The sequence below is a fragment of the Wyeomyia smithii genome, chromosome 2 (assembly GCF_029784165.1).
Source record: "Wyeomyia smithii strain HCP4-BCI-WySm-NY-G18 chromosome 2, ASM2978416v1, whole genome shotgun sequence".
Classification (NCBI taxonomy): Eukaryota; Metazoa; Arthropoda; class Insecta; order Diptera; family Culicidae; genus Wyeomyia; species Wyeomyia smithii.
Window position 1 is genome coordinate 244,663,153 of NC_073695.1, and position 27,631 is coordinate 244,690,783.

Sequence of the window (27,631 nt, forward strand, 5' to 3'; positions counted from 1 at the left end):
AGAGATAGGAACATGATGTCTTCTGTAAAGTTTCTTGTCCCTGCGATTTTGAGCACAGTTGAAGCACTTTGCGTGAACGACTTCGAAATAGGGTGACCATAAAAAACGGCTATATTCGATGTATTTTATTTCAAAAAACTCATAACTTTTGAACCAGTTGATCGATTTTCGATTTTTCGGATCAAATTGAAGGTAATTACTTCTAGTTATGAGAAAAAATACCAGAATTTAAATCTGGGTGCTTTTATATGCAAAATGAATGAAATTATTGAAATTTTTGTCTTGTTTTTAAATTCAATTTACCCAAATTCAAAATATAACATATTTTTAAAAATTCCTCCATTTATAGAGTGTTTTTGTTTTGTTTCTGATGTTTCGGTTTCAGTTTTATTTCTCAATGTCCGGTTTCTGAGTTCCGCTTTCAGATTACTGATTTCTGGGTATGGTTTCTGTCAACTTAAGGGAACCATTGTTTCCAAAAAGTTTACCCACCATGGAACACATTTATGTAAATCGAACTGTTTCTCCTACCTACAGACATTTATAGAAACTTCAGTTAGCCAGGCTTGTAAACATTAGTTGTGTGGTAAACATTTTTGCGGGGGTTTTGGAGAATTTCGCTTCCCTAGTGGTAGTACAGAATGAAAAGAAGAAAAAAAACACTCATACCTAACAAATCCAACCTACTTATAATACCGATGCGACATTTCTAAGTCTAAGAGAGTGCGGAAATTTTATTATAAAATTATTTATAAACCATTAGCCGGCGTTGATTAATAAATCACTCCGGGTTGGTTAAATTGGTTTCGGTCGGTATTGCGTTCCAGCTTGGAAACATTGTTTGACCGTAGCTTGGGTTGGCTTCATTCGCCATTCCGCCCCAAGGTAGTGTGGGTGGAGGAGTGAGGAGAGAGGAGTGCTGCGGGTATCTCGCGCTGAGGTGCGGTAAATAAACCGAGTTACTACTATATAGCGATATGAAAATGAGACTTATTGTCACCCGCACCGCTCCTCTCCTCCTTGCCACTCTTGCTCTTACGCTCTCTGCGGTGGATAATTAGCCACCCGCCCGACCGACAGACGGTTAATGAATTCAACTAATATGGGTAGGGTAATTCAGCTAATTACGTTTTACTGTCGCTAATGCTCCGAACGCTCCCGGCCTGAACGGTGGCTGCGGATGGGTTGACGGTGAAGAAGGCGGCATCGACCGCAGCACTGTTGTCACGATCGCGCACAATTAGACGCTCGGTTGACGGAGAACCAGTTTCGATTAAGCAGATGAATTTTTATTCCGATAATAGTAATGGTGGTGCACGGTAGGGTTCACGGTACCATTCGTGGATGAGCGATTACCTCGTAGCGCTACTGTCCGTCGTTAAGTCCCAAAATAGTGCCACTTACCAGGATTGAGTTGTCGAGCACTTATCATATATTAATGTTATATCGAGTATCAAACTCACTACTGTTGCGTTACGTTTCGGCGCTGTGCCCACATTTGAGTGCGATCGATCTGATCACATGATCACGCCCGTTGGTTATTAATAATAAACGATGAAGGAGGAGTGGGGCGGGAAGGTGAGAAGCGGGATTTGTGGTACACTAGCAAGTGTGAGCTTGAGCGGGTTCCGAAACGGGGCCTAACTTGAGTGAGTGTGGGATCCGAACCAAACCCCGCTTAGTATGTACCGGTTGTCACATAAAACACGCACTTAATATCACTTACTCACTCACTCAGGAAAAAATGTGGCGACAATGTTGCGACAAGGTGTGTGCGGTCGCAGAGGAAGCTTAATTAAACCGGTTCCACAAATAGCCGTACGGCTCTTGAGATGTGTATGGTAGTGACTACTGTAGTGAATACCACTGCGAACCGTGCAGTTGTTTGGTATGCGCGCGGAATAACCCGGCTCGATCCCGGCAGTGATCACGACCGATTTGGACCCACCAGTAACCTATATCGGTGGTGCATTAATATTGCCTACCTTTCCTCCCTGGGTGGATAAGGGGCTCTAGAGGCTGCAAGAGACAAACCGATCAAACGGCATTTAAATGTCTCAACTTGCCACTTACTATCGGCAGACACTGCCTACCGGTGTTGGAATGGTACAGTTGGTGATAAAACAGTTTTTCTTTACATGAAAAATAAGTTGAAAACCTTACCTGCTAAGCAAATTTGAAAATTTTGTTGATAGATTTTTATATGTCTATCTAAAACACAACTTCAAAATAGCCAAGTTCTACCCCTATTATTTGAGCAGAACCGTTTGCCAACGAGCCACATTATCAACCGGTGAAACAGGAAATAACCGCTCAGAGAGAACTGAATCCGGCGAAAACGGAGTGCGCAATGTGTTCAATTTATGAGTACTATCGCAAGCAGAATGAGCGAGAGTGTTGTCTTAGTGAAAAAGCACTTTTTTCTTTATCATATGCAGCAATTTCGTCTTGATTTCAATCGATGTACAATAATATTGTTTTAATCACGAAAGTACAGACAATCGCTTTACCAGCTGATTGTTGGGTTTTTGGGTGCCTCGAATAGCCTCAACCATTGTTAAGAATCGCAAAAGAAATCCTTTCTATTGCACGTAATCAATGTCAGATTCATTAAAAAAAAGTCAGATTTTCCGTCTAAAGTTCGACACGTTAATCTTTTTGCTAAATTGAAAAATAACGCGGCACTCATCTCTCACACATCTTCTTTATTTGACTTAGTTAATAAAAGGTGGAAGAACTACAGTTCCTCCTGAAACTATGTGGGATGAATATACTAATTAAGTTAAGTGTCATCGTGTGTTTCAATATTTGTTTATTTCAAAATTATTTCAGAACGGTTAACTAGATTTGAAATGATCTACTAACCAGTGCTCGAACCCAGATGGCTACTGTGTGGCCCTCCGGAAGATCCGGAATAACCGTTAAAGAGGACAATTTTCAAAAATGGTCTTAGAAATTATCTTTTCAACCCCATTCTCCACGCTAAACTAGAACCGAAGTAGGCACCTGAATTTAGAAATCTAGTAATTCAACCAGGGAAATCTAACTTTGTAAACGAATTGTTGTTGTTGTTGTTGTTGTTTTACTCGAGATCACTTTCTGTACTTGATGCTTTTCTATTTTCCTTGCCATTCCCTATTCTACTATACTACTCCCTCTTTCCGAATAACTGACGAAACCTTGATATATAATGTACCGGTATCATACGCACGCCATCTAGGGTAACCGCTCCTATATTCATCTCAGTACCTATATTCATCTCATCACGCCTTTTTGATCTATTTATCGTCAAAATTTTACCATATTTTTAACGTAAAACTTTCAGCCACTTGAGGAAATCGAGAAGCAAATAGATCTTCGTTCAAAAATTTGTAGAAATTTGCCGGTAAATTGGACAAATGAGAGAAATAAGATGAATATAGGTGCACCAAGCTGTTAAGATGAATAATGGAGCGATTACCCCAATTGAATTTCTCATTCGTACGTTGACCGGCAAAGCGGACGGTTCTTTCTGGGGCAGCAGAAAGCGGGTGGTGGCAAATATTGGTCGCTTATAAAAGCGCATGTCATCGAATTGAATTTCTCATTTGTTTATTGACTGGCAAAGCGGACAGTTCTTTCTGGAGCAGCAGAAAGCGGGTGGTGGCAACCCAATCCGCACAAGAGTAACAAATGAAATAAGGTTTTTGTTCCAATACTGTCCCCCGAACGTTTTAAAAAAAAACGTGGAAATTGTTTTTGTAATCCAGTAACTGTAACTTTTTATAGAAAAACTTGTGTGAATTAAAAAGAGGAATGAATTAAATTTTTTGTGTTCCTGAAATATTCAAAAATTTCCGAATATTATTCGAAATCTAATTTTTCTGAAGGCGCGTGGAAATTTTAAAGGGTAGTCAATTAACTTTCACCATGAAAATAGGATTGTGTTTGAAAAAATCTTTGGCATTTATTACAATTTCAACTTGTATGCTATTACTGTGTAGATATACATTCAGTCTTTTCTAATTTCCTTCAGCGAGTTAAAAACTAAAAATGTAATGTTCAGGAATTTGTCACGTATGGAATATTTTATTCTGGAACTTTATTTATACGACTCGCGGTGACAATTTGGAAAATAAGAAACGTTTTTAGTTTCTCCCATAAATATCAACAGGTTGGTTATACGAAAAATCAGAATATTTCTTACAAACCACTTTGTGACAATTACCAATAGTTTGTATAAGGCTCTGAAAAGCAAAGCCTTGGTGCTACATTCCGTATCGGAATTCGACCTTCTGTTTTACTATACACAGACTTCGCAGCCGACTGTTCAGTGTACAGGACAATTGCGAAGCTAGCGCTACGATCCTACTGACACTAACAGTCTCTCCCGAGCCGGGACTAGAACATACGACGACTGGCTTGTTAGGCCAGCATCGTACCTCGAGAACAGCTGGGAGATAAGGCTCTAAACCCCGCCTTTCCGACGCTTTTTCAGCATTCCTGACCATTTACAGAAAATACGTAAGAATATGAATTTTCTCTTTAAAATCACCAGCATTGCATTTGTGCGGACTGGGAAATATTGGTCGCTCATAAAAGCGCATGCCATCGAATTGAATTTCTCATTCCGTGCGTTGACCGGCAAAGCGGACGGTTCTCTCTGGTGCAGCAGAAAGCGGGTAGTGGCAAATATTCATTGCTTAAAAAGTGCTTGCCATCGAAATAAATTTCTCATTCGTTCGTATGTATGGATTGCTATAGCACGTGTGTGTTTTTCGTTTATTCATCAACATTCAGCAAACATATCAAAATGCCTAAACGAACAAGGTTGTAAATTCGACTTTACAGCAGCGATTTAAACTTCTTCAGCAAGTCTTCATTCATCGAAGAAAAATTACTGCCGATGAATGATCAACACTTATTTGCTAAAAATTCCATTTAGATCAAAACAGGTTCGTTAAGGTACATACCATAAATTATCGGTAAATGGAGTACTATAAATTATCGGTAAAGTTTTGTCAATGAGCATACATTTAATGTTTGTTTTTGTTTCTCGGTGCGCGGTTCTGGTTTTGTTTCACGCACACAAAGAAAAAAACAAACTTGTCTCTATCGTGAGAAATAACAAAACATTTAGAAATGCTCTGAATCATAATTGAAGAAGTTATATATTTTTCTGTCACTCGTTTGTTTGTTGTCTACGCAAAAAGCGTGTGATTAAGTTCTTGCTTTATTAAGTTATTGAAATAAACGTAATTTCTCGAAATACATAAAGTTATATGCTGGGCTGGAGCTAAGGTTTTTCTGAAGTGACAACGCTTATATAGAGGATCTATTCTTTTAGTATATATTATTATTTACAACTTTTTTAGAAATGCACTGTTAGATAAAATTGCAGAAAATACTCGACAATTCCGTCTATTATTTGTTTTGATGAAATATGAAAATACCATAGTCCAACGTCATGCGGTCGTGTCTTGGATACCGCCTCCCTTTTTTTACGAGGTACGTATCCCCTGCATAAAAACTTTATGTAACTTAGTTGGATAAAACGCCATGCCAGAGATATCGAAGCTTGCGAGTTCGAGTCCCGCTTGGATGTTGATAATTTGTGACGTAGACGTAGAATTACGTCTTAAGTCCAAATGCGTGAAACTCAGTCAGTTTTCAACGGATTTCTTTAATTCTTACTACTTCCCTAACAGAGCTAAAGTATAATAATTATCAAATAATTTGACTTTATTACCGATCCGTTGCTGCTGAAAGACACACCTACCGAAAGTTCAACTCTCAGTAGTCACGTATTAAAGGTAGCATGCAGAAATTTTGTTTTCATTGTTAACTTACTGGAAACTGGCTCGAACCGCTGCCGGCAGAGCAATAGGTGATTTCAGCGCAGCATGGCTGAAGAGGGGCTCATTCGTTCGCAGGTTTCCATAGGGGATGGAACAACTAGCAGACAGCAGCACTGCACAGTATTGCTAAACATGTCCGGACATTTTGAAAATTTTGTCCAGAGATGTTGCGTCACGTTTGCTTCCAGCCATGATAACTGATAACTGTGAATGTGCCGGTATTGTGTGTTTGTTTGCTTGCAGTGAATGACAAACCAATTAGAATCATCCCGTGTGATTGATAAATGGCAATTTCAAATCAACACTTCTCTTCAAGGTAACCAATCAGTTAATAAACCTTTTCAACTATTTCTATGCCTAAACTACACCTTCAATTAAATAATAGCGACCTCGAATTGGAATTCATCAAATATGTACTTCATCTGGAAAAATTTCTCTGTACTTTATTGTACTTCTTTTAAAATGGACGATTCAGTGATTATTCTATCCAGAAGTGATATGTAGAAGTTATTTTCTAAGGACAGTGTGACAGACCCTCAGTGTTTTCGAGAAACTTGTAGCGAAAAGTTTTAATAGCAACTTTGTAGAAAATATCGGATTAATATTTCTTATACCTTAAGAGATATACATTATTAATTTTACCCTTCGTTGTCTTCTGCATTGTTTGTTTTAAATTTATTTTATGATTTTTTCAAAATTTCTATGTGCAGCTGTTGTAATTAAATATAAATCCACATAACAATTGATCAAAACAACACAGGTTTCATTTAAACCGCAGGAAAAATAAGACAAATAGGGCTGAAATAACTCCAATAAATTTTATAAATCATTTCCGAGCGTCTTAGAATCACTTTAAATTATTAAGAAGAGAAAAATTCAGTTAGCTTCTGTTCCCACAATCATTATGCAGAAGTAAACTTTTACCAATTTTACTTGAACTGCATCGACTACGTCTTTAAGTCTTCTTCAATGCTTCAAATTTCAATTACCGAATTTGAACTAAACAATGAACAATTAACTTAAAAACTGATTATTAATTCACTTTAGATGTTGAACTTTGACCAAAAATTCACATTTTTCATTTTAATTTGTTCACATATTTTTTTTCATTTCATATCCTTCTATAAAATGGTAAAATTTTTATGGGCCCATATTTTTGCTAAAAATTATGAAACGCTACCTACAGAAATAAAAAAGTTATTGAGAAAAGTATGGATTTTCATGCAAAAGAATTTTCTTTATCAAAAACTCTAATAAACAAGTGATTCTGTGTTCCGTTGGAAGTAAAAAAAATATGCGTTAGAAATATCAATTATTTCTTTGCAATTTTCAGCAAACTAGTGAATAATGTACTGCTCAGTAAATCCTCGAAAACCGATAATGGTTAAATAACTTTTTTTATTTTGAACTCTAGCGAATTAAAATGTTCAGTAAAAGATGTATTTTTGTATGTCCAAAAGCTTTGTACTAGATATGAAATATCCAAAAATCTTCGGAAAAAAAGTTATTCAAAATTATGATTCAAGTGGACTTTTTTTATATAACTATGGACATATATGTTCGACTAAGTTGCTAGTGAAATCATTTGCCATAACATTCTTCAAGGCAGTGGCCGTGAGGACCGCGTACCTCAGTGGAGTTCTATGACTGGAACGATTTCAATTCGTTTTCTTTCGTAAACTGTTTGGGACAACATTCATAATTTTAAACCTAAACCAAAAATGTATACAGACTTGCTATATTTTGTATAAATTTATACTAAAAGTTAAAGGATCGGTTAGCCTTTAGCTCTTCAATCGAATATATTGCGTGTATCGAATGTCTAGAACAATTTATCAACCGGTTATTAACTCGTGCTGAAACTGAATCATTAACCTAGCAATCCGTTGTTTCCAGGAGCCAATTATACATTCCCAGGCGCAACGGTCTCTTCACTTAGCCCAAGATACCATATAAGGTTCAGCCAATAATCTCAGAGCACAAAAAAAACGCCAAATCTTATCACTCTGTAAAACATGTACACGGTTTCTCTTTCTCTCGTTGGCATCTCCCGGGAACCTTTCGAGGCCACCCGACTCACCGATGAGTCCGACCAAAACCTTATACCTACAGCACTGGATGTGGTTCCGCCCGCAAACGTTTGATGGCCGCACTCGGATGCCGCCGTCAACAGACAGCCAGGAACCGAAGTGTCGTATCTCGCTCCCCTACCCCTCCAGTGGAGGGGTTGGCAGACAGTAAGTGAGGTGTGCGAAATCGCAAAATTCCTCTAAAAAGGGAACACAGATCACCTACCACACAGCAGCATCACAATCGGGAGCAGCAGCGGCAACAGAATGGTATCGTGTCGAAAATGCGATATCCAATACACACATTTCACACCCACTCCGTTCAGCCTGCTAGCCGTCCGTCGCTCGGTAGCCATTTGGAAACGCGCAACACTGGAGATGCTGCTGCTGAGGAAGCCAATCGACGGACGAACGGTCGAACGCCGGCCGGCAGCAAAGCAGGCAGAATCGGTTCGAGTTGACCCCCAAACCAAAGCATGCTTCGATAGAGCTACTAACGTTACATGCCTCGAGTGCTGAATGAGCAAAAGTGTGTGTATATGTATATATGGCAAAGCAAGAGAGAGAGAGAATGGTAGCTTGCATTGTGCCTCACGGGCTTTGCCAATCTCTATCTAATCGCCCGTACAACCGAGCCTTTTACATTTATATGTATCAAAATTATAAAATGCATCAGCATTAATTTCAATTTCATGTTACGGTAGACAAAGCGGTCACAAGGTTATCCAAATCTTGGAATTATATACAATGCTGGCAGTGGAAGCAAGCGAGTTAATGAAACTCCTGCTGGCTTACCGTCCGTCGCTTTTTACGGAACCATCATTTTATTTATCATCAGCTGCCTGGTTGGTTTTCCACTCCCCTCCGTCGATTCTTAGCTGTGAACGAAACCGTAGATAAGTAGGGATAGGTCAGGGTTCTTCTTGCGATCGATTGATTTTGGCAAAGCTTGAGTTTGAGAAGTAATTCCGGAAATCATAGCGCTGCTATACAAATTTATTTTCAAGTTTTCCTCATACTTTATAATAAACTAGCTGATACCCGGCCCGCGTTGCTGCACTAATAAGTTTTAGACGACAACGGTATACCTATCAAATGTAATTTATTTAAAACAAATATTAATATCACCATGATATATGTACGGAAACGGAAACCGCCTTATGTATTATGCCCAAAAATCTGTTTTCCTGAATCCTGTTTCTACAATGTTCCAATTTCTATCAAAACTTTAACAAATACATTCGGCAAAAATAGCAGTACGTAAAATTGTTAGAAACTTGACGAATGTTCTGGTATTAAGGTTATTATAATAGCTAGGTATAGCGTTGTCCTAATCTTCAATCAAGCAACACATGCAAAAAGATTCAGGTACCAAACGTAAACAAATTGAAATCGGTTATTTTGATTCAAAATGATTCAAAATAAGAAGTGTATTTGTTTTATGATTGAAAAAAGTATCCATCAATTTTGATGACTACCAGTACTCACGGCCTGCTATTGTTGAGTAAAAAACAATTGACTCTGTATTTTGAACAAATAATCAACTTTAAAAAGTCCAGTATTAAAAATGTTGTATTAGAATTAGTAAAATCAATAGAATCAGTATAAGTCCAAATTACTCTAATCAAGTATTTATCTGGTAGGGTAAAATTAGAAGATTGGATTGCAAAACCACGACCGCAAGGTTGACGTAGTGCTACATATTGCTATTTGTTGCATTGCTTGCATTATTGCAATAATGCTGTGAATGATCAATCAGATTACGATGGGCAATCTTGCATCAGTATGTTTAAATCAATAACTTTTACTAATCATTTTTTTGCTGTTTTCCAGAAACCGGAAATCTCTATCTTGGATTTGGCTCCTGAAGTTCTCCAGGCCCTCTGGGTATTATTTTGGTTCTAACAACAACCATATTGGGTGGTATTCGGTTATTTACCGGATGCCAGATATCGCCATCATGGATTTGATTTCCGATCTCTGGGAATCAATACCAGAATGATCATATTAGGCTTTTTTCCAGCAGCCTGACGTTGCAATTTCAGATGGCGTATGTAGTCAATTTTTTGGTAGTTTCCGGTAGGCGTCTGAATTTGTTCTCCGGTTTGCGGACATCATCTCAATCCTGAAATGAATATTTTTGGTATTTTTCCGCAACCGCAAGTTGTTACTTCGGATTAAAAAAAGGCGTCAGAGGTCGATTTTTGGCCTATGTGCATCGTATCGATGACGAAATATTTATTCTGGGTGGTATTTGGTGATAAATGGAAACCAGAAGTCACCATTTTGGATTTTGAAACGTCGGCACACTGATATTGGGTGGTGTTTGGCCATCCTTGGTTGTTTCCGAAAATCGGAAGTGAAAAGAAATAATTATCGGTTTCCGTTAGACTCTACTAGAAATTCTAGTAGAGTCTAGCGGAAACCGATAATTATTTCTTTTAATTTCTTAAATCACTCTGCTAAGACGCTCAGTATAGATTTTCCGAACCGGAAGTGGTCATATTGGATTTCAAAATTATTTCGATATTCGACCGTTAGCTAACATTTTGATTCAAAAATAACCATACTTTGTATTTGGTAATTTTTTGTTAACCCGAAGTCGCTATCTTGTATTTTTAAATAGCGTCTGGATTTGATCTCTGGTCTCTTGGCAACATCTCGGTTCTGGAATGACTATTTTTGGCTGTTTTCCAGCAACCGGAATTTGCAAGTTCAAATTTCAAAATGACGTCTGAGAACAATTTTTTGCCTGTGTGCATCATCTCGATTACAGAAATGACCATATTGGGTGGTATTTAGTCATTTCCAGAAACCGGAAGTCGCCATATTAGATTTCAAAATGACGTCTGTAATTGATTTTCGGTCTATGGACACAATTTTGGCTCCAGAAATACCCATATTTGATGGTATTCGGCCATTAAGGCTGTTTTACGAAAACCGAAAGTCCCAACCTTGAATTTCAAAATGGCGTCTGAATTTGTTCTCTGGTCTCCGGACATGAACTCGATTCTGAAATAAATATTTTCGGAATTTTTACCACAACCCGAAGTTTCCACTCCGGAATAAAAAATGGCGTCAGGGGTCGTTTTTTGGCCTATGTGCATCTTTGAGAATAAGGAAATATTTGTTTTAGAATGAATTTGAGCATTTTAGGCAGTTTCGTGAAAAGCGGATGTCGTCAATGTGAATTTCAAAATGGAATGTAAAGTGGATTTCCGAACTTTGTGCATCATTCATTTGAAATCGAAAATGGCATATCAATCCGATTCGAAAAAATACCAATGTTGGATCGTATTTGACCTTTTTTCCAGTCCTCATTGGTTGAAATCTGTGTTTGAAACATGTCTCGACACTTTTCATTGGTACAATAGTTTACCTCATAAAATTATAATTTCACGGCATTTTGATGGACGTGCCACTAGTTTTCCAATCGATTGTTGTGAAAACTAAGGAACGTTAACACAAAGTTAACACTGAGACACAGAAAAATCAATCACAGGAATATACCACGTATTTAAGGAACCTCGCATACAAAATAATACAGTATCGTGTTTGATTTTGGTGTTCACAATGCTAATGAGGAAGATAAAATTAAGTTATTGAAACAAATACGTTGCTATAGGACCTTCATATACCAAATGATATGATAATCGGTCAGGTGGTTTCAAATTGATATAGTTTGACGACATTCATCCACCCTCTTTTCTTTCTCTTAATGTCGTGAAAGGCTCGAACCATACTCAAAACCTAAATCAATCCACCTAGTGGTACAGAAACCTTTGTTATACTAACTATTACTTTATACATATTAGGCCAGTCAATTACGTATCGTATACCAACGTAAGTCCAATTTTAATAATGAATGAAATAAATTTAAAAAAAAAGTTTTCAGAGAGTTGACCAAAGACGATCATTGAATTAAAGCTTGACGCGGTTTTCGCAAATAATATGAATGTTACAACTGGAGTACATGAGTCTTATTTTTTCGATCACTGGCTAGACTTTCGATCACTGGCTAGAAGCAATAATTTTTTTTTTTTTTTGAAATAATCGAACGTGGAGAAACAGTCTAGAACAGCAAATATGTATGTTAGTTTAATGCGGCTATACTTATTCGCTTTATTTTCAGAAATCGCAGGACCTAGATTTATGAATCAGCATCAAGTTTTTTTTATTAATTGAAGCAAACTTCTACAAACCTGCTCTCGAAATATAGTTCAGAATTATACAGGTAAAAATTTAGCTATTGATGAAAGTTGTCAATTTATTTCTATCTCAAATGCATTATCTGGAAATGAAAGTTCTCCACAATCTTTGAGAATTTTGGATTCAGAGTGTAGGCGAGAACATTATTCTTTTCGAAGGCCTAGGCTGTATGAAAAAATCCGAAATAAAGACTTTCTAAATCTTGCTGCGATAACGAGAAGTGGAATAACATGGATACTCTGTTTGCACTTAGTCTTTAATTAGAAAGCAATATTTATATCTTACATGAGCATATTGTATCATTCATAGAGATAAGTGACCTTTCACCTGCGCACACTAGTAAACGTGTACAGCCATGTAGAGTTGCTTCAACACTTTTTTCTCATTTTGCCAATTACGTTCACCAGCTACTTTAGATTCCGGGTCACAAATTTAAAACATAAAATAAGTGTTCAACTGAAAAATTTCCAGCTGTTAAAAACGTAGCATTGCAAACAAAACAGCGATTTATTTGTGTTTTTCTCAAAGGGTGGCACTAACACATACGTACGTAAATAGGTCTATACATCTTTGGTAAAGCTTTTCAAAATATCTGCATCGTTGATTGTTTTACATTTGCACACTGTGGTATCAGATTTTACAACAAAGCTTGGCTCCCGAATGCTGAAAATTTTTCTTACTCTTCGCAAATCTAGGTTCAACGTACAATTTAGTATATATTTTATAAAAAGTGAGGACGGAAGCTTTGGAAGCGAGAAAAGGAGCTAAGTAAGTATTTACACAAGTTAAAACGCACTACGAAGAGTGTAAAGATTATGAGAAGTTGTCGATGTTTGTTGATTTCCTTTGAGAAATAAATACAATACGAAAAAAAGAGGGATAGAGAAGAAAAAAGAGCAGTGAGAGAGAAAATTATCCAGAAAGTGAAATATCCCATGTCTAAAATATACTTTGGTCATAACTCTACAGTTCAAGCAACCAATAAAAGATCGCACTCAGTATGATTTTCAAAGAGCTCTGGGGCTTTCATTTGAGCATGCGAACATCAAAATCTGAATGAGCATTCTGTAAAAAGAGTGTTTTTTTACCTTTGTTATACTATTACCTTTGTTGTACTATTTCCTTTGTTATACTAAACAAAAGTTATAAAATCGGTCGAAAAACGCAAAATAGATCCATGATCCGGAGGGCCGAATCGTATATACCATTCGACTCAGCTCGACGAACTGAGCAATGTCTGTTCGTGTGTATGTGTGTGTGTATGTATGTTGTCTGTATGTATATGCCGCAAAATTCTAACGCACCTTTCTTACAGAACGCAATATCCGATTTTGATGATCTTATTGTTCAATTGTTCAATTCTTATCTTATCTTATTGTTCAATTGTTCAATTCGTCGATCTGAGTAAATTGGTAAACAACACATGGCTCTCCGCGCCATTAATTTTACCTTAAAAGCTAAATGTCTCATATAAAAAATACTCTTTGATCAATATTTTAAAATCTAAGCCACTAATCAAAAATCCACTCGGTAGCATTCTGGGGGAGCACAGCAGCTTTCGTTTGCGTATAAGATCATTAAAATCGGATATTGCGTTCTGTAAGAAAGGTGCGTTAGTTTTTTGCGGCACATACATACAGACAACATACATACACACACACACACACATACACACACACATACACACGAACAGACATTGCTCAGTTCTTCGAACTGAGTCGAATGGTATATACCATTCGGCCCTCCGGATCTTGGATCTATTTTGCATTTTTCGACCGATTTTATAACCTTTGTTTAGTATAACAAAGGTAAAACGCCTGTGTTTAAATTTTACGATGTATTTGTCGGTAATTTACATATAATAATAAGTTTAAGTTTGATACCCCCTTGATTACGCCACTGAAAAACAGAAATATTAATGTTATGGAAACATACTTGAGAACCAATAAAGCTTGGTGTTAAAGAATTTACAAATAACTATTTACCCCCCCCCCCCCCCCTTGCGACGCAAATGAAATACATAAAATGAAAAGTCGCTGAAACACATCACCCACTACCGCTTTCACATATCTAATTTGATGATGATCAGTTCAACGGTTTTAAAGTTGTAAAAGAGTGACATGGCTCCCTTCCTCCCCATACTTACTACGTCAATGAGATGTAGAATAGTCTCAAATGACACACTAATGTTACAAAAATACGCCTAACATAAAAAATACTCTGCATTTCAAATTGAACAGTTATTGTAGAAGACGTTTTCAAGTTTATAGAGTACGAATCAACCCCCCCTCCTTGCATACACTTATGAGATAGAGCAAAGCTAATATATAAGTGTTACTCCCTGTCCTCGAAAACCCCTATGTACAAATTTTCACGGCAATCGGTTCATATAGATGTAAATAGTACACCCCCCCCCTTACTACGCTACTGGGATACATAAAAATAAATGTTACAAAAACATACCCACCTATTGAAATTGGCAGGTGATCAAGTTAGGTGTTGAGGAGTTAAAAATAGTTAGTTAACCCCCTCCCCCCCCTCTTTGAGTCTATAGGGAACAGACAGACAGACATTCGCATTTATAGATATAGATAGAAGATAGAAGATATAGATTGATGGCCGAATACCACCCAATATGGGTACTCCCGGAATCAAAATGATGCCTAGAGATTAGAAAACGACTCTGAAAACACTTTGAAAGGCTTGAAATAACAAAACAGAATCAACTCCAAATTCAGCTCAAAATAATCGAAAACCGTCCACGAAGGCAGTAAAAAGCCAACAATGGAAATGATGGCTTAAAACGTTGCATTGTAAGAAAAGGTCAAAATAAAGAATGATCAAAATTTAGCCAAGCCAAGCTCAAAAATGCTTTTTTTTTTTTTTTTATTCTCGCTTATTTTCCGTCGGTCTATTTCCGCCACTGTTGTGGCCAATTACCGACGCCCAGGGAGGCGACTCCACACCCAGGTCCCTAACTCACGACCCGTTTATTAACGGACCGGCGCCAACGGCTTTACTTCCTCATGCGATGGAAGGCGTGATCCCAGAGATTTTTCGCCTCAGAAAATCTCCCGGTGTCGGCTAGGATTGAATCTAGACCAGTTTGGGTTGGTTGTGAGTGGATCACGCCACCTCACAACCATCGACACCTATGTCGGCGGTGGGATTCGAACCCAGGCGTCGAGCGTGGTTGGCGGAGACGTTACCAACCACACTAGGCCCCCGCTCAGCTCAAAAATGCTTCTTAGGTACAAAAAAAAAAAACAGAAGAACATAAAAATTCGTCTAAATACATGTAAAAAATCCTCTGGAACAAACTACAAACTACAAACCCAGATCGATTTTGACACTATTAGATTTTGGCACATGCGCGAACACACAAGCACATGTGCGAACGAACGGTTATGTTTAATAATATTTCGTAGTTTTCTCGTCTTTCCGCTAACTAACTTAAGCTCAACAGCCACCAATCAAGCCACACCTTTTGCGACAATTAATCCAAAAGGTAGTCCATTGGTGGCATTATCTAATGCCTAGGTTGCATAAGTTACTTGAAAATTACTTGAAAAAAAAGTTCGTTTTCGGCAACACAAAAAATTCAGGCGTGTAGCCAAGAGTGAACAAAATTCAGAAAACATAAAACAAAGAAAACTATTCGAAATTTAGTTCAAATAAATAAAGTAATTAAAATTTGAACAAAAGGCCAAAACGAAAATGATAAAATTAAGCGCAATTGTTGGAAAATGATAGGAAAAGGTAGAGCAGGAAAGTAATTTCAAATTCAACTAAAAGTAATGCCATAGATGGATCAGAATAAAAACAAAACTGATTTTAATTTAAGCTCACAGCTTAGTTGGAAGAGCGAGAGGGAGAGTTAAAACCCTAAAAACTTAATGGTACCTCTGTCAACAAAAATAAAATGATTATATCTTATCTTATTCGAAATTTTTTAAAGGTTTTCAACATTTTTGAAAAACCTTCCAAAAACAAAAAAACGCCCCCAAAAAATGATTCCAAATTTATCATCAGCCCGATTTCAAAATGTCCACATTGCGTGGTATTCGGCCATTCTATGTTGCTAATGCAAACCGGAAGTCGCATCTTGGAACTCAAATTGACGTCAGGAATCGTTTCTCGGTCTTTGAACATCATCCCGGCTCCAAAAATACCTATACTATGTGGTATTTGATCTCAATTCATTTAATTGTTTTCATCAGAAGCCCCAGTAGAATCTGTTCCGCAAGAACCATTTCGAGGGCATATCACTAAAACACCCAAAACCATAGAAATGGCCTGTGAAAGTAATTTTGGAGAATTTGAACCAATTATTGTGAAATTCTTTTTAAATACTCTTAAAATTCCTCAGATTTTGTATCCGAAGAATTATCATAACACGATACTCATTCAAGAATCCTAGTTCCATAGACAGGGCATTCCTGAGAATTCTTAATTCAGGATTTCTTTTTACGGACGACCACGATTCCAATGTGAGGAATCCAAGGGAATCTATGTGAATCCTGTGTGTTGGTCTGGTTGACGTCCCGGGTAGAATAAATCATATACATCCGGTCGAAAACATACGATTCGCATAGATTCCCTAGGATTCCTCACATCGGAATCGTGGGCAATTGGGCATCCTCTTTAAGGTATCCTGGAAAAAGAATCCTCAGGAATGCCCTGTATATGGGACTAGGGTTCTTGAATGAGAATCGTGTAATGAGAAGTCTTCGGATTCTTATTCAAGAATCCTAGTCCCATAAACATGGAATTCCTGAGGATTCTTTTTTCAGGATTCCTTTTCATTGACGCTTACGATTCCAACGCGAGGAATCCTAGGGAATCTATGCGAATCGTATGTGTTCGTCCGGGTTGCGTCGAAAACTACCCCAACATAGGTCTGCGGTTTAAAATGCAAAATTACTGTTTACAACTTTACTGAAAGCTTTATACCAATCAAACCATTGTGGTTTTGATTTTTTTTATAAAATTTTGTTTTTCACTTTTTCATGACAGGACAGCCAGCATTATTCAGCTTTCCAGTTTCATTCCTTAAATATAGCAGCACAAAAAGATACCGTTAGCCCATAAGAACATCTGTGCAGAGTTTAAAAATATTGAAAGTGAGACTTTTGGGAACTACTCAATCATATAACTGCATCACAAAAAGAAACAAACCCAACAACAGAAACCAGAATCCGGAAAAGACGATCAAACTATACTCTAATATTGAATGCAAATAAAAGAAAAAGTAATGCGAAAAATAGTAATGAATAGAATAATAATGATAAAAAAAACAGAAGGGTGAAATAATAAAATCTTAAAAATATCATTTGAAGTAAAGTTTGATTGATAACAAAATATATTGATTGCCGAAACATTAGAGGTAAGACAGGAGCGAAAAAACTAAATTGAACATCAAACAAATCTCTTTCCAATGATGACTTTCAAAAATAACAAAAATGGATCATTCATATAAAACATAACTTCATATATATTATCTATTCTAATCACAAAAATTTACAAGAAAGATAAGTAATGGTAAATTATATAAAAATTACGGATAAATTCAAATGAATAATACCGTAAGTCAACGACAGCAAATCACTGTTGGAAAAAATTTTAGCGATAAATTTCTCTTGAAATTTCACGAGAAATAATAACACGTAACAATTTTCATAGGAATTTTTTTAGTAATGTTTCAAAAGTTCTATTTTTCGCCTTTCGGTTGAAAATCGGTTGAAAAATAACTGAATTAAACATAAAAATGTGAGCTAAGATGAAAAAAATGGGTTTTGACCATAACTTATTAGGGTATTTAAAAAAACTTCAAGTAAACGTGCAAGCAACACTTGACTAAAGCTACAACCCACACTAAGTCACATCAAAAAATCTTGCATTTTTTCTTCATTTGTAGCCGTGAAATAATTGTGCGATAAAAGCCAAAAATTCTGATTTTCTTAAAAAATACATAACTTAGCCAAATATCAACTGATTTTCACGAAACTACTTTAATTTGATTCGAAATCGAATATACTTTCAAAATTCTAGTGTAGTTGGGGTATTTTTCTCACAAATATAAAAAATTAGATTCAAACTCAAATAACTCAACAGGCTTTATTGATATTAGTACAAATATATATGTATATATTTTGAAAGCTCTGTTTGCCCCCTTTCTAAAACTGCTTAAATATTGAAAATTGATTGATATATGATTGAGTTAAAGAAAATTACATGCGACCAACAATCTACACTAGGTCACTTCAGAAGTTTTAAATCGCTGTAGCACAGTGTAATAGCTTTTTACAGCTTACTTAGACCCAAAGCCCATGTTAAGACCGCAATGAAAGAAATCCTCTATTACACATGCCGAGTTCAATGTAAAAATAAAAATAAACTTAGATGTTTCCAGAAACCAACAGTGTTTTCGCTAAATTGTTTCACCAGGTTTGTCACTTCTACGTTGGCCTACGGAAAGACACATTAAAATTTCTAAAAAAAATATGTTTGCTAGTGGCAACAAAATTCGCAGGCATGGTTAAAAAGCTTTTTTTTGTCCAGTTCGAGCACTAGGTATGCCCTTGTGAACTATTGTACGTTACTCAGACCAGTTTCATTAAAAGAGGGATTTATTTTTGTTAGGATGAAAAACAACAGGAGTACTATAGAATTCAGCTTGGAGGAAGGGTATGTAGTGGAGAGCCTGAGAATACACCCATGGTAAAGTCCCTAGACAACCAAATGGCCTGATTCTACTAAGATTCGAACCCACGCCTACCCGTTAGTATCAAAGCGAACTCTGTAATTTTGCGGCTGTGAAGCTCCCCTGCATCCGAAGTTAAAGAATATGTTTGTTAGGGTGGGGAAAAGTGATCGATTTTCCAGAACCAAGTTTTTTTAGTTCCTTTTGGGGTCCCAAACAACCTTAAACTTACCTGAGGTCGATTGGTTTTGTCTCCGCTTGGCGCATTGCATTTCAAATTTGTATGAAAATTATATAAACCTACTTTTTTGCATTTACCTTTCTAGAGAGCTCAATAATGCTCTGATAATGCACTACATTATGTTAAAGTATAGTATTTAAGATGCCTAACAACTTTGCAGAAGACACTGAAGAGCTAGAATATCCCTAAGAAGAGCTATAGCTGTTCAAAGAGGAGTATGTCGATTTAAATGCAGAAAATCTTGTTTTCTGCTAACAATACCAATGTACCGGAGTCAGTAGGATTCCCATCAGAAGTGATCTGTCGTAACGAGTTTATACACTCAGTTAGACCAAGCAAACAAATTCAGGTTAATATTCCAGGCGTTAATAGAATCTACAACCTGTTTCAGAGGTTACTTCTGATGGATGCAATGCGCCAAGCGGAGATAAAACTAATCGACTTCCAATAAATTCAGGATTGTTTGGGGCCCCAAATAGAACAAAAAAAACTTGGTTCTGGCTTTCTGCTATCAAGTTTCGTTTTTTCATATAACGATTTCCCACTCTAATGTTTGTGTTACAAACATATTTAGTATAAAGATAATCTCAATTCAATAAACAAATTAACCTATACTCAATTTATTTCCCAAATTATTCGTAAAACATTTCTGAATGTTCCATCTTGTCTCCCTTATTATTTTTTTAATTACAAATGAAGACGTTTCCGCACCCCTTAAGTTATACGATATCATTCTTCCTCAAAATCGTTATACCTTAAGTTAACCCTTTAGTGCCCAATGCCGCCATTTGGCGGGCTTCAGTCGAAGTTCCAAAAAGCTTCAATAAATACTTAAAAAATGTTTCTAATGGTTTATAGTGATTTTATCGAAGTCCGTTTAGAATTAAATTTGGGCACTAGAGGGTTAATAATAAAAGTGCACCAATTCGAAACGACCTTCGCCACCTATGGTTCATATATTTGGCATGTTACTTGACCATTACGAAAGTTGAAGGTAGAGTGTTTAAAACCATTGGCGATCATATCGTTGACAAAACAGAACAAAGTGGAGCGGTCCTCCTTTGATATGAAGTTTTCTGAAATATTTTCCCCCATTATTGACCAATTTGAAAAAAACCTTTTGTTTTATTTTTGGTGTGGAGGTATTCATGTTTACAAAATAGTCACCCATACAAGAGTTTGATGTTATTATAATTTATCTTTACTTGGAAGATCCAGTCACTACCGTTTTTAGTCAACCGTTCTGAATATATTACTTAGGTTAAAAATGTTTTTTCGACGAAACCTCCGTTTTCATCAGGGAACAAACAAATTAAAAAATATTTTTCAAAAAGAGAGCCTACTTTTCAGCTTCACCTGGGTCCATCGTGTAGTAATTATCGGCCAAATAACAATCCTAAAGATACCAGGGTGTTTTCCTCTGAATTGGCCATAGTCGATCTAAATTGAATGCCACGGAGTGACAGAATTCCTTAACAAACAGATCATCAATCACTCGGACAAATCTGCTGCTGTCCTAAGATAAGCGAGCTATAATACTCAGACTGGTCATGTATCACTTCTACTCTCAACGTTTTCTGGTTTCATTATGTTTCCCTTAGAACAAAAGTGATACATGTTTTGAAGTAGAATACTTCTCTCAGGAAGTTCGGCTACATAGGGATGTGAAATGAAAATCTAAAACCGAAAAAAGTGAAATATATGTCCAATTTCAAATGCTAATAAATCGGTTAGTATTCGATGGATTTCCTTCGTTCTTGCAGCAATAGATTGGAAAATCTTCTAAGATTCTTCCCAAAATAAGATAATTGTAATTTTATCATTCACACTATTGTACTATTGAAAATAGTCAAGCCTTGTCAAAACGAAAAATTCGACCTCTGATTGGTCGTTATATGCTTGCTTCCCAAGCACGGTCGACAGGATCATATACCTTGCAATTGAAAACATGCTAATTGGCCTATATAAGAGCCTGTTTCAGCCGAAGCCGCTCATAATAGTTCTAGACAGCGACAACAGCAGTCGTCCTTCCTTAGCAGCAGCACTAGCTCTGTGGTTGGTCACCACGTCTCAGGAGCAGCGCGGTTTTTCTCAGCGTGTGTACAGCGACAACAGCAGTCGTCCTTCCTTAGCAGCAGCACTAGCACTGTGGTTGGTCACCACGTCTCAGGAGCAGCGCGGTATTTCTCAGCGTGTGTCGCCAGACAGCCATTATTCCCCCCGTGTTGGGGCAGAATGAAGATTGCCATCAGGAAATCCAATTTTGGAAATCAAAATGACTTTTTTAAGGCAAATAAACAAGTCATTGAAAGTTAATAATTTTTGTCAACGCAAACAAGCATTCTGTGTTGCATCCTAGCAATTCAAATTTGTCGCACCCGTCTAATTTACTGAATGTGAAATAGCTTCCACAGTGCATGTTGTCCGTGTATCTTAATTCCCCCAATGTTAGGGCAGCTCAAAGGTTGTAATTAGCAACCGATCTTGACCGCAACATGCTTTTTTCAAGGCAAATAAAAAAAATAATTGAAGGTTAATAATTTTCTGGCATCAACACAAGCAGACATTCTGTGCGGGATGCAATCAAATTCTGTTGTAGTTGTCTAATTTTTACTTTCACTTTATTTAGTAAACCCCCCACTGTAGGGGCAGCGCAAAGGCTGCGATCAGCATAACCGACATTGAATAATAAACTGCCCTGTTAGTACGCATTCACAAAAGCACTTAGCTCGACTATGCAGAGCTAATATGTAGTCGATTCAATCAATCAGCATAAACAGAATTTCGTCGTCTCCCAGCTGCCAAGTTGCAACATGATGCAACACGCAACAGCGAGCAAACGAAATCGCTTGATGTCACAAACCGCAATAAGATACGGGTTAAAACCGTTGCGTGTGTGAGAGCACCATCGGTGTTTATTCGCTGGATACACTATCTACTGTCTACTGAACGCAATAATCTGCCTACATGCGACACGGGGACGGGAACATTTTCTTCAACCAAGCTGCACAACACGACACAAAACATGTTATTTTGTTGCTTCAATGAGAGTGCTATCGGTCCGACTCGACAAGAAATCATTTTTGTGCATCCGTGCTACGAAACTGAGGAAAAACTTTAGAAACTGAAAAAAGAGGTGGAGCTTATCAAATGATCGCTCTGAGCCGGAATGAATTCACACATATTTTTCAAGTTATATCATTCCACCACGTACGTAAAATAATTCATTCCTATTTTCATCCCTATATAAGAGCCTGTTTTAGTCGAAGCCGCTCATAATAGTTCTGAACAGCGACGACAGCAGTCCTCCCTTAGCAGCAGCGAAAGCGAGCGGTGGGTACCATCGATAGCGGATAGCGGCCACAACTGTGGCATGGTTGCGGATAGCGTTGCAGTTGCTCAGCAGTTGGGCCAGCGTATAGCGGCCACAACTGTGGCATGGCTATGCATAGCATAGCTGTTGCAGCGGGTATATCAGCATCGATAGTAGCAGGGTCAGCTGATGCAACGACACTCCCTTCACTAAAATGCTGTTTCAGCGTGGTAGCGGGAAGCATCAGCAGCAGGCTTGCATGAAGTGAATACATCAGCCGGCAACTTTCTCTAAGGCCTCGGCCATAGTAGACAGTGACAGCCTCAGCGGTAGATGCAGATGCAGCCGGTACTTCCCTGAGGCCGATGTAAAGGTAAATGGGAGCAGCACGGCGAAACAGTTCGGGTTATGCTTAGACGCGCGTCATTTTTCGTTGTTGATATTCCCCACATGAAACGATGCGCTTTCGTATGATAGCGGTGGTATTAGCGGTAGATGCATTTGCCAACAAGCCGTGTCTAGTTTTCAATGTGAAAACACCTTTCTCACTGTGTTGACCGTGCGCCTTAGTCCTCACTATCAAGGTAACACAGAGATGTAAGATAAACACTACATCCTATGATAAATTGAACAATTGTCCTTATAAGGACACCAATGAATTAATGAAGATTTAATTTTGAATTAGAATACTTCTCTCAGGAAGTTCGGCTACATAGGGATTTGAAATGAAAATCTAAAACTGAAAAAAGTGAGAAAAAATTCAAATGCTAATAAATCGGTTAGTTTTCGATGGATTTCCTTCGTTTTTGCAGCAATCGATTAGAAAATTTTCTAAGATTCCTACCAAATGCATGAAATTGCAATTTTATCATTCGAACTATTGTACTATTGAAAACTCTTAAGCCTTGTCAAAACACAAAATTCGACCTCTGATTGGTCGTTATACCGCGCTTTCCCAAGCACGGTCGGCAGAGTTATGGACCTAGTAAATTGGGAATGCATCATTTGGCCTATATAAGTGCTTCATCAGATAATAAACAAACATTTCATCGGATATTAAATTGAACAACTGAAATTTGAAGAACACAAATGATTATTTGAAGAGTTAATATTTTCTCGTTTTGCGCTATAATCCAAAGTTAATTATCTTCATCTACATGCATACTCTGATTATTATTACGTGTTTGCGTCGCTTAGTGTTTGGCTACGGTCATGCAGAACGCAAATAACGGCGCGATGCGATTCGGCAAGACGAAATCTGTTGAAATGTATAGCTCTACTTCGCCTTAAAAAGAGCTGTACATTTCACCACGGCAAGGCGAATCGCATCGCGCCGGCATTCGCGTTCAGCATAACCGTAGCCTTTGTTCCGTTCCCGTTTAATGATGTCGTATTAAATGTGCATATTGCAATTCGGCAGCACTTCAACGTCTCATTTGCACAAAATTTAAAAATATTCAATGAACTTCATTCAAAATATCAGACAAAAAGAAATTACAATACTGCCAACTGACACGCAAGCAGCCGGGTTATCTTTCTTGTAAAAGTATTCTACTTCAACCTTGCGGTCGTGGCTTTGCATACAACCTTCTTGTGATTTTTTCCATTGAAGTTCGTGTAAGTTTCTCAACCAGAACTCGTTGTGCTTTCATGTACCGTCTTTTGAAACCTTTCCAGCAATGGTTGGAAGTTGCAGTTATGTTGGAAAAAATGTTGAAAATAATTTACTATTCGAGTTTTGCCGTCCATCGCGTCTCCTGAAAAATTTACCTTATGGCACATGTACAACTTTTGCTATCCTATACAGCTTCCCTTGAAAAAGGCCACCCAAACGGCCGAAACGTCAGGTAATTTATACAGATTGTTGTAAAATATCTTCAAAAAGACTGAGAAAGCTAGATCCTATCCGTATAACTAATACCAGTCGTAATAATACATAACAATCTATGAAGGATTGTGGGAATCCAAATTTATTGAAAAATTTCCACAAATAGTTATGATCTACCCAACCAAAAGTCTCGCTCAGGACGATTAATACATCCTTTGAACCGTTTATTTTCGCAAGATTTAGTGAGAATTTTCCAAAAATCTTTCAAGTCCACAAAAGATTTATTTTTCAAGCATGCTGTTTGTCCAGTAGACAGCAATTTTCCAGATGTATCGGTACTCTTTCTGCCAATGTGTTTATAAATAACTTATAATCACTCTTTGGCAAAGAAATTGGACGATAATCCATGTGCGAAACTTTTTGTTGGACAGAAGATTCTCGATAAAGATGAATGAAATATCTGCAATAAATCCTATTTTATCACGTCGAACTTCTTCATATAAAATTCATAAGTTGGGCTATCTGGGCCAGGAGATTTTTTCTTTGAACTTATCTCTAGTACTCGTTTAAACTCGATTGGAGTGATAGCACTTGTTAAATCCCCTCTTTCTTTATCATTTAACCTGTTAGTTAAACTATATATGGGCTCATGGGTGTCAACTAAAGCATCAAATTTTTTTCTGAGAAATTTTGGTATACAATTTTCCTTACTATCTGTCAACTTTAAGTTACCATTTGTATTCGCTATCCTAATGTGTGCGCAAATCTTAAAAATGATCAATGAAGGTACAACCTGTTGTTTATCTTTTTTGTCCATAATCATTTTCTATACCAAATAATTATACTAATATCACACAAAGTTTTACAGCAAAAAGAAAAAGGAAAGCCTTTTTGACATTAAAAAAAAACAATCCACTCTCCCGTCGGAAGTCGGAACGGATGAAAAACCGCCAACATGCTATCGGGGTGCCGACGGTTAGCTGAAAAATTATCCACAGCCAGTTTGCGCAAACAGAATTAGCTGTTGTGGTCATTTAATCGAATAAAGCGAACGACATCAAAGTAACCGTTTGCCCATATCTCAGCAGATCTGTCACCTTTCCTTGAACCACCTACTTATCGTGGCGAAAGGGAAGAAAGATCGCAAAGCGAAAGCTAAGGAGTCGTCCTCGCCTACTGCGAAGCAACCGAACGCCACTCGGAAAATGGAGGTGAAAAATAAAACATACAAACACGCAAAAATTTGATGTTTTATATACTGGGACCGCCTGTCGGTCTGTCTGTTAGTCCGTCTGTCAGTCTATGCTTTCTGGTTCTTTTCGCGTTTATTCGCTCTTCCTTAAATGTTGTGGATCGTCGTCATGCTCACGCCGTTCATTCGTTCGTTCGTTCGTTCTTTCGCTCGCTCGCTCGCTCTTCGGGCCGCGTGGTGTGTGGCAAAGGCTCCAAAACAACAGCAGCGCGCTCTCGGTGGGATCCAAACCCCAAACACCCCTCCACTGGTAGTACCCAAAACAGAAAAAAGAAAAAACGCACCATGCTGAAGCATAAAGCACGTGAGCGCCCGGAAAATATATATTTAGGTACCTATATATATTTATTATACAAAACGTCAGAATTTTCGTGTGTTGATAAATAATCGCACAGGCGGTGGGTTGACATTGGACAGCATGATATTCAACCGGTGCCGCGGCGGCAAAAAAAACATAACTCCGACGGCAAATGGCAGATTTCTGTATTAACTTAACTGCACAGTGCAAAACTCACCTCAGGTCGCGTTCAGGAATTCGTCTCAAGTTACACCCGCTGACACACAACACCTTATTTGCCTAATTCTTGTCTCAGCAAATTATCACTCAAGCTCAAGCAAAGTTAGCCACACTTGCACTTTTGCTGTCAATTTCTGCGGATAATTATGTTTGGTCTTCCCACACGACACTCGCAGTTAGTTTCTCACTTCAAATCACACTCACTTCTGTTTGTACGGAGTTTTGGGCGCAAATTTTCCTCCGTCAGGTGAAGTTTGTTCTGTTGCACTATAGTCACAAATTGCTGCGATCGTGTCACACGTTTCTCCAATGGACAAGACACACGTTTTAATTCAAAATCAACACTAATTAGCGAAATCGAGGCACGTCCGATTCCACCATAAATTCACTGCTCACACGGGCACGCTATTGTTCGGGAACTACCATTTGTCATCGGCCCGGGGGAGATCCCGGATACTTCGGCACTCGGTTTGCGCTTTTATCTCATTATCGGTAATTAACGATAGCACTGCATTTGGTTTTTTCTTCTGCACGTAGCAGGTTTGCTATCCTAGTCCAACCGGGTCAGGGCGCGATTCCGCAGCCCGTTCTCAAACAGTTATAATAATTTGCGGCACTTTCCGTCGCCAAAGTTCAGGAGGGACTTCGCTGGCCAGCAAAGTAGAAGGTGTGTGTCACGACACATATGATTATGGATGGTCACATGTTTCTCGTCCTGCTATATCCTTCGCTTGCATGCACTTTCTCGATACACACTCGACTCACTGTCGGCGCCAACAGTGACGACGACGGGCGACGGCAACTACGACGATGACGACGACGACAACGACGACGACGGCGGCAACGGAGGCGGCGACGGCGGCGATCTTCGGTGTACACACAACAAATACGGGTGCCTGTTTGTTACATTAGCCACATTAAAACCGCCCCATGCACACAAAATAGGAGTCCAATGATGCCACCTTCGCCTTTATTACACAGCACCAGGACACATCCGTTAGCGCTGACCTAGCGTCGTTAACTGACTGCTAAGTGTTATTATGCTTCTCCAGCACGTTCCGAAAAACCCCGTTCAGTACGGCAGTCCACATGTGTCTCCCTGGCCTACTTCGCGCGCCACCGCCATCGCTGCCACCGACGACGCCTGCTGCTTGATTATTATTCTCGATCGCATCGTCATTTTCGGTGTATGTGCTGCAACAGCGGCCACCACCGCCGCTAATAATATGCCGCTCTCCACACTCTACTCTTGTATTAGTCATTTTATAATAATAATACATAATAAAATGCGAATAAAACACACGCTCTGCTCTGCTCTGCTCTGCTCAGTGCGAGTTGCACAGACAACTCAGCAATAACAACCCTCATTGCCTGGCGTCGCGGAGGATGCCCCTATAATTGCACGTCTCGGCGCCGTCACTGTAGTTGTAATAATGCACACGCTCTCGCATCTGTGAGTCGCGCTCACTCTCCCGCCAGCTTGCGGGTTTATGCCTTGTGCATGCGTGTATGCGTTAATGCACTCTGCTTACTCATTCGTGTGCTCAAATCGGATGCACAATTTAATGTTCAATCCTTTCTCTCGGGCCGCGCACCGGTACGCTGGAAGCTACCGTCGGTGTACACTAACTTGGTGGTGGGTGGATGATGGGTGGACCAGCA

At 38.3% G+C, this 27,631-nt stretch overlaps 1 protein-coding gene across 4 annotated transcripts in view; it reads right to left on the reverse strand.

Annotated features, from left to right (window-relative positions):
- LOC129725249 (putative uncharacterized protein DDB_G0277255) overlaps nucleotides 1-27,280 on the reverse strand; it is a 331,367-nt gene extending 304,087 nt beyond the window's left edge. The window contains exon 1 of one of the 4 annotated variants that reach the window (XM_055680838.1): nucleotides 25,968-27,278. The gene's annotated coding sequence lies outside the window, so the exon portion shown is untranslated. Of the gene's footprint in view, nucleotides 1-25,967 lie in introns of all 4 variants that reach the window. The other 3 variants (XM_055680837.1, XM_055680839.1, XM_055680840.1) reach the window with 3 other exon arrangements.
- Between the last annotated feature and the right edge of the window lie 351 nt (nucleotides 27,281-27,631).